Here is a 7,274-nt window from a genome sequence, read left to right as displayed (position 1 = left end):
TGCAAGTTGCATAGCAGCCAAGTTGACGGATGTTATGCTGCAACGCCACTTTAGCGGTATTTATATGGCAGCTAATGATAGCCTTAAGTCAATATCTTTACTAGTTTGCGGTAATTTGAACTGATTTTATGAAATTCCATAGCTACTATGAGCTGAGTGTTTATTGGCGGTTTGATTGCATTGCAATGGATAATATTTGGCATTTGAATACCGATTGAATGTTCACATATTTTCTATACCATACATACATACGTGCTATATTTGTGAGGTAATATCTTAAGATAGGTGACGTTTATTGGGTAGATTGGCTAATTTTTACAACAAAGTTGTTGCCAATAAGATTAAACTTGTTTCAGTAAGAAAAATGCTTAAAGTAGTCATACTTCTCATGTTTTGTCAAACAGTTGTTAAAGGGAGTTACAAATATTCAGTAATCAATGCAGAGTTTACTTTAATCGATTAGAAAGTGGAGCCAATAGTTAATAAATGTGCGTTAAAGGTAAAAAAATCCGAGAATGTCTCTTGATAACATCAAGATTGTTAAAATTGAAGAATGTCGATTTATATATAATATATTCACACAATGTTCTAAAATGGTCGAACTTTGAACACTTAGTCTGGGAGTAATGATAAAGAATCGAGTTTCTCTCTTTTAGTTTTCATTACACCAATCTTCGTCATCACCTTTTTCAAGAAGGTCAAAGGGTGAGCAGTAAACAAAGAACTAGATAATATTACTGTGAAGCTACAGTTAACATATCAAGTGAATACGTGCGATTGTCACCATGTATCAAGGTGGTTCGATTGGCATTTTCGAGAAAAACGCCTTCAAAAGAAGCTTACTGATTCTAACGTTCCAACACAGCAGATTGGACAGAGAAACATTTTTCCACTACTCTTTTGTTTTAAAACCCTAGAATCTTGGACTGGCCCTTTAATATCGAATTTGTATTTGTTTTGAGAAATGTAAAGAAAATGAACTGGGATCGGTATGTATATATATGCTTACCGTATATAATTTATTAAACTTCTATAATTTACTATTGAAAGCAATCAAATCGATTAAAATTAATTCTGGAAAAATCTGTACTCGACGCTGTGTAGTACAGACGCAGTTTGAACTTTCGTTCTACTACTTCTTTATTTCAGAAAAATCTTCCTTAGCCTCTATATAGAAGTTTTAACCTTTCCTTAGCTAACGTGCTTAATGTAGTTTATACCACTACCAATCAGCATTATTACAAAGTAGTGTACGATCATTTATTTGCTAATATATCACAGGTCCCAATAGACAGCAAGTACCCTAACTTAACCACTACTTAACCGCCACTATCTTAATGCCACAAAATCTTATTAAAACTTAATTTTCGTTTTTCCAACTAAAGTTTAAAGCATTCACATCACAACGAAGGAGTTGAATAAATTTATAAATTAAATCACCTCAGAAGTCCATATGAATTTACCGCGCTAAAGCAAAACATTAACATTTACCTGTTCTTGCAGCTTGTGCGCAGCGTAAAATAGCGGAGTAAGTGCGTAGCGCAGCGTGTGACTTGCAACTCGAACGCATTCACTGCATTGCTGCGCCTACAGCTGCCTGATCAAATCAGGCGTTGCGTACGGACATATGTATAACGCCAACACGCTGATATGAGTACAACCAAACATAAAAGAGTATAGGTATATCTAACGACTTCGATTCTTGTGGCAAGTTTGTCAGGTAAAATTAATAACACTCGAATGGATATGTTGCAACTTTCTGTCACAAATCATTTGCATATATAATCGATGTTTCAAATTTGCGTTAATTTTTACGTGAATGCGATAGTTAGAAAGATAGTTATATATGAATGTATGTATGTGTGCAGTTATGAAATTGTTATTATGAAGATGAAGAAATTTTAAATGTTGTTTTAAATTAGAAAAACGTCAGCGCTTATGACAAAGCAATAAATTAGCTAACTGTGCAATTTTTTATAATAGAGCTTTTCGATGAATGTCAAGGGCAATAGCTTGGAGCCAATATACTCATAAATATATATATATGGCAAGGTAATATTTACAAGTGCTGAAGCTAAACAAATTTTTATCTACACAAAATAACTTATTTAATTCTACTATTTAATTTTAGTTACTTATGTAACTTTTTTTAGTTATAATAAACATTTTAAGTGTACAAAAGTAAGGAAGGGCTAAGTTCGGATGAAACCGAACATATCATACTCTTGCAACTTGCAAGAATCATATCCGTGGAAATTCCTTCTATTAATTAATTTTATAAATATATAACTCTGAACGACACTGAACGACATATTGTGCATTGGGTTTGTTATAATAACGAAAATGTGGTATATGGGGGTCTGGGTAGTTTGTAGACCAATATCACATAATTTCAGCATTCAACTATAGTATGTACAATTTATTCGTTCATTTAATTTTTTAAATATATAATATCTTAAATATTGGCCGATATACCTATATGGTATAAAGTCAATCAGAAGTTTGAAAATTATATATTTGGTATATAAGAGATAGGGATAGTATTGAACCGCTTTTATCCCTTTTTGCCATTACCACAGAAACTGATGATCTCTGAGTTTTATTAAGGTACTTCACATACCATAGCAACTTCACATACCACAGAAACTGATGATCTCTGAGTTTTATTAAGGTACTTCACATACCATAGCAAATATATATGGGATAAAGTCAACCGGCTGTTTTAACATCCTGATATTGGTTATATGGCGGCTAGGGCAAGTTTTAAAACGACTTGATACATTTTCCATTGACCAATATTTGCGGTATAAAGTTAGTCGGCAGTTCGAATATTTTCCTTACATGGTGACAAAGCGAATTATTGATCTGACTGAACCTATTTGTGGCACACGGGCATATTGATATCAGATAAACATTCCCTCTGAATTTATATTATATATATCCCACAAATTGACATATATTTTCAATAGTAAGTTTGCAATAGGAATTGGGATCCATATATTCGGTACCTGTGGGCTTGAACGGTTTTGTTTCGATTTAGGTAATTTTTAGTCATAAGCTGGTACACTTTAAAGTCAATATTCGTGCAAAGTTTTATTCCGAAACATTTATTGGTGCTTAATTTGTAAATTGGAAAGAATCAGATGGAGTTTAAAATTGTGTAATATAGGAAGTTGGCGACATCGCCCATACTACGGAATAAGAATGTCATAATAATGCCACTTACCGAATTTGGTCAAAATCGTACCATCTCGGATGAAAAATTTCATATCTCTGGCGTATTTATTCATATATTTATAGCGCTTTTAGTACTTTTTATCAGTACCGTTATATGGGGAGTTGTCGGATTATCATCAGATTTCATTTATTTTTACAATGTCAGTAGTGGTGCTTAAGCGATTTTCACTGAGGGAATCTTTATATATATTATAGCTACATATTTTGGTTTAGAAAATATCTAGTAAAAGTCCGGGTCGTTCCATCTATGAGGGCCCCATTATCTTGGAAAAAGCTTGAAAACTGAAGAGATTCAGTGAATTTCATCTTATTAACCTCTATCGTTGCTTCGCTTTCTGCGCTTCGAGTAAAATAAAGAATAATTGAAGAAAACTGTCAATTCTCTCTAGTCGCTCCGTACATTTATTGTGAATGTTTCTTTTCAAATTTTATTTGCAATTTTTCAGATATTTCAAATTCCAAATTTTACACATATACCATTTGTGCTCAAATATGAAAATTTGCTTTGTATGTCTGTAAGCATGCAGCTATTTCACACACCCCATGGCGCCAATAGCTCGCTGCATTTGTTCTCTCGCCTTGTCGCCTCGCTGTTGTTACTGTTATTGTTGAACAAACGCCTTTGGCGTCACTTTTTTCAATCCATTGCCAATCAAATTAATGAACGACAGTCTGTCCACTCAGTTCATTCGTCTTTCATGTCGATTTTTGCGAGTGATTTCGTCTCGACTGCTTCCTACAAGTCGTGGGGATTTGTTTCACTCTCTTTTTTTTGTGCTACAAAAATATTTATTGGTTTAAGTCGTTCATAAAAGCGCATGAATTTAATTTTTAGCCACTTAATAAAGTCAACCCACGACACAAATATTTATTTCTATTTCGTCTATGAGTCATACAATAGTACAACAATGCAACTGTGACAAATAGCCGAGAGGCAAGCCTTCAGGTGACCAATATTACGTAGCAGTGTGCTTGAGAGTCGCACAAACGATGGGAATATTTCGCTGGCAAAGTGATATAGTTGCTTTTTTTCAAAAAATATATTTGTAAGTAATGCGTATTAGGCGTGTTACTCGGAAATGATACAAAGCTTGCTGGGTAAAAATTAAAGCTTTAATTTGCAGGATAAAGTAAATAGCTTGAAAGTGGAAGTGACTCGTCTAAATTTCATAAGATTATACTACTATAGTATTATTTTTTATAAAAAATTTAGAATAGTAATTTTTTTTTTCATAACATATAAACATAAAATAAAAATTGCAAAAAAGTCAAAGTCAACTTTTTGACCTCTGAATTTGTCATTTTAAAGCTGTAATAAACACTTTTTACTGATTATTTTTTTTTACTAATTTTTTTTTGACCGTGGGAAGATATTTTTTGTACAATGACGTTGAGATTTGAAATTCATTAGTCTTCGCGACCATTTGCTCACATTACTTTAATGCTTTTATTATTTAATTCATTAGCTAATAAAAATGCAAAACAGCGCTAATTAGTGGTTGACAAAGTGAGCTTCAATGACTATATTTTAGTTGGCAATAAAAATAAACAAATAAACATTTTGTGAACTAGCCAAATAAGATGCGCTAATGCAATTATGCAGACACGAGTGACAACGAAATTTAAATCTACAAACAGTAAGAAAGAAATATAAAACAACTTGAAAAATTCAATATCTTCTATCACATTATATAAACTCTATTTTGAGAAAATGTGTGTGAACGTTAAGTTTTATGTAACTAAAAAAAGAGTTTGCTAAAAATTAAACAGTTATATAATATGATTGATCTAAACTGAAGATTGGTGTTCTAAAAATTATTTTTAGATATGATTTACAAAAATAGGCTTGCGTTTTAAAAGAGTTTGGAATATAAGAATTTATCGCCCAATGTTACACATATAACATATCAAGACGGCCCTGGAGCTGAGTTTTTCTCTTGGATTGTCTAAGTCAAGTCTTGAAAATCTCAATCGTTCTTCATAGTTTTCAATAACGTATTATATAACCTCAAATAACAACTGGTGAACTTTTACTCTCCGGTATGAGTTTTGGATTTATCTGTAATTTTAAAGTGATTATATAAAAAACAACGAAGTTCCAAAAAGTGTTAAGCAGTATAAAAAGATATTTTTCCTGATTTTAGCGAACAGTTTGAATGGAATCTATACGTTGTAGTGGTTCGATCTGAACAATATGTTCAGAGATGTAGTGATGCTTTGGATAATAATCTATGTCAAATTTCTGGAAGATACCTTGTCAAATAAAACTGTTTTCCATACAAATGCTTGAGCTTGATAGCTCCTATTGTTATGCTATAATTGTATAATTGTCCGACATCGGCAATTCCGAAAAATGTCTCAAAAATCGAGAATTCAGTTCGCGTATATACAGTGAATGTACTCTAATAACATTTGCCACAGTAATTTGCTCAACTCTCTTTATATACTTAAGACATTTTTAGGTTTGCCGCTATCACTACTCCCCCAATATAATAATATGTTTGATACTCTAACTAAGGTATTCCTATAAGCTCTTACATTTTATAAGAAGTGATGTTAAACTAATATCTTTGAAAGATTTCTGTAGTAAGTAATCTTTCTTCCCTTATTTTTTAGAGGAGTAACATTCTCCCCAGATCAGAGTGTACGAGAAGTCGACGCAAACTCTGTATATTGAAGTGAGGCGACCTTCAAAAAGTTCACCGTCATGTTCTGACTAGAAAATATTCGGTTGTTTCCGCCAACTTACAAATTAATATATAATAAATTTGTTTAATGCCTGACTATTTAAAACTAATTTAAACTACTACCGAATACAAGTACAAATATAAATGTAAAAACCTTGCCAACACTCCCACAAAACCCAATTCTGTACACTCCCGCTGATTGATAAATACAACTAAAATGTGGCAGTCTATAATTTAATAAAATAATAGTATTGCTACCACATTTCACAATGACAATTGATCAAATATTGTTGGTCAATTACGAACATGCAACCGCAAATTGTCGGTAATAAACCTTGACAGTTGCTATACGATGGATATTGGTGCAAATGGCAAACATATATACATATGCACACACATATATTATATAAGCAGAAATATTAACCTACTATAATTTATAATAAATAAGATCACTTGCCGTGCGAATTTTCAGGTAAAGATCAAGAACTTTTAGCCGACCATAGCTGGGAAGGTTTTAAGTTAGTTCTATACTCTTGCAACATGTTGCTACAGAGTATAATAGTTTTGTTCACAGTCAACCGTTAGTTAGTTAGTTTGTATCACCTCAAACTAATTGAGTTCGATATAGCGTTATATATATATATAAATGATCATAATGAAGAGATGAGTTGAAATCCGAGTTACTGTTTGTCCCTTTGTCCATTTGTGCAAGCTGTAACTTGAGTAAAAATTGATATATCTTGATGAAACTTGGTACACAGATTTCTTAGCACAGTAAGACGGTTGGTATTGTAGATGGGCGTAATCGGACCACTGCCACGCCATTATTCGAAAACAAATAAATTGCTATAACTAAGCTTTATAATAAGATGCATGGCTGTTGTTTGGTATAATAAATTACAAAAAATTAGAGCGGGGCATCCACGGTTTAAAATTTTTTGTAAAAAGTGGGTGTCGTCTCGCTCTATAATAGGTTTAATTTACATATCTCCTATACTAATTAAGCTATAGTAACCAAATTCACTCAAGACAAATCAATTTTTAGCACCGTTGCCGATAATGTGAAAATGCGTGAAATCGGGTAATAACCCCGCCCACGCCGCATATAACGATTTTCATTACAACTACTAAAACCAGTCAGAGACTTTGAATTTTGTACATATCCTTTAGGTGAAAACCCATATATCAGGGTCTACTTGAGCGATTTCTACCAAATTCGCTATATAACATTCTGTAGCACTGTTATGTTACAGTGCGAAAATCAACTAAATTGGATTACAACCACGCTTACTTTCCATATAACACAATTTTAGATTCCATCCGAGTCCTTCACTTTCCGGTATAAAAATC

Source organism: Bactrocera oleae, chromosome 4, assembly GCF_042242935.1.
Source record: "Bactrocera oleae isolate idBacOlea1 chromosome 4, idBacOlea1, whole genome shotgun sequence".
NCBI classification, from domain to species: domain Eukaryota; kingdom Metazoa; phylum Arthropoda; class Insecta; order Diptera; family Tephritidae; genus Bactrocera; species Bactrocera oleae.
The sequence above is the reverse complement of the archived record's forward strand: the minus strand, read 5'-3'. Positions refer to the sequence as shown.